The sequence below is a fragment of the Frankliniella occidentalis genome, unplaced genomic scaffold (genome assembly GCF_000697945.3).
Source record: "Frankliniella occidentalis isolate FOCC.00 unplaced genomic scaffold, Focc_3.1 Scaffold38, whole genome shotgun sequence".
In the NCBI taxonomy this organism is placed as follows: Eukaryota; Metazoa; Arthropoda; class Insecta; order Thysanoptera; family Thripidae; genus Frankliniella; species Frankliniella occidentalis.
The window spans coordinates 996,790-997,750 of NW_026267168.1; positions in this window are offsets into that span (position 1 = coordinate 996,790).

Consider the following 961-nt stretch of genomic DNA (forward strand, 5'->3'; position numbering starts at 1 on the left):
CACTCCTTACTTCTTTGGCCCACCCGACAAAGTCGTCACATCCGTCCGTTTGTGACCGCAGCGGCCCACCGCTCGACTCGACTCACAGTAACGTGCGCGGCGGGGAACACTCGTCACAGCGTCGGTGGGAGGGTCGGGAACACTCATTTTGCATGGGACATACTTTACTTATTTCAAAATATTTATATCAAAATATTTAAAATTATTCCAGCCCTTCCTTTTATGAGATTGATATAGTGCCAAAGACCGGATCACAAAAGTAGATGATAAATTCAAGAATTTTGGAGGAGAAAGTATAATAAACATATGTTATTAAATCCGTTAAATCGGTTAAATCGATATGTTAAATCGATAAAATGATATAATTCTTCTATGTAGCTTATGCTATAAACGAGGCTATAAAATGATATATGCCACATAGACAAATGTTAAACAGCGCTTAATTTTTGTTAAAATCACCCTCTCTCTTCATCTCTCTCTCTCTCTTTTCTTCTGCCCCAGTGTGCTGTTGCTGGTGCTCATGGACCACCATATCGTCGTGAGCGGAGGCGTGGCGCGGCGTGGCTCGGCGCGGAGGTACGTGTGTATGGGAGGGGCGCAGGCTGGTAAATTGCAGGGTACGCCGGGTACCTGATGGTACCTGTAAAGGGCGGGGTGCAGGCGGGCAGCAGCAGCGTGCGGTAGCCCGGCCGCCGCGCCCCGCCCCTCTCCCCCCCTATTCCATCCTTCTTCCATCACTTTCTTCCTGTTTACGTTCTCTGTCTGTCTGCTTCTCTCCTCCCTCCCTCGCCCCCGCCTATCTCTCTATCTCTGTCACTCCTCCGTGCCGCGTCCATCCGCCATGCTTCTTTCCCATTGCCCCTAACCCGTCTCTCCCTCCCTCTCTCCCTCACTCGCACATGCACGCTCCTCCGCCCTTTTGACCTCAGTGCGGCTTCCAGGGGCCCGCCGTGACCCCCCC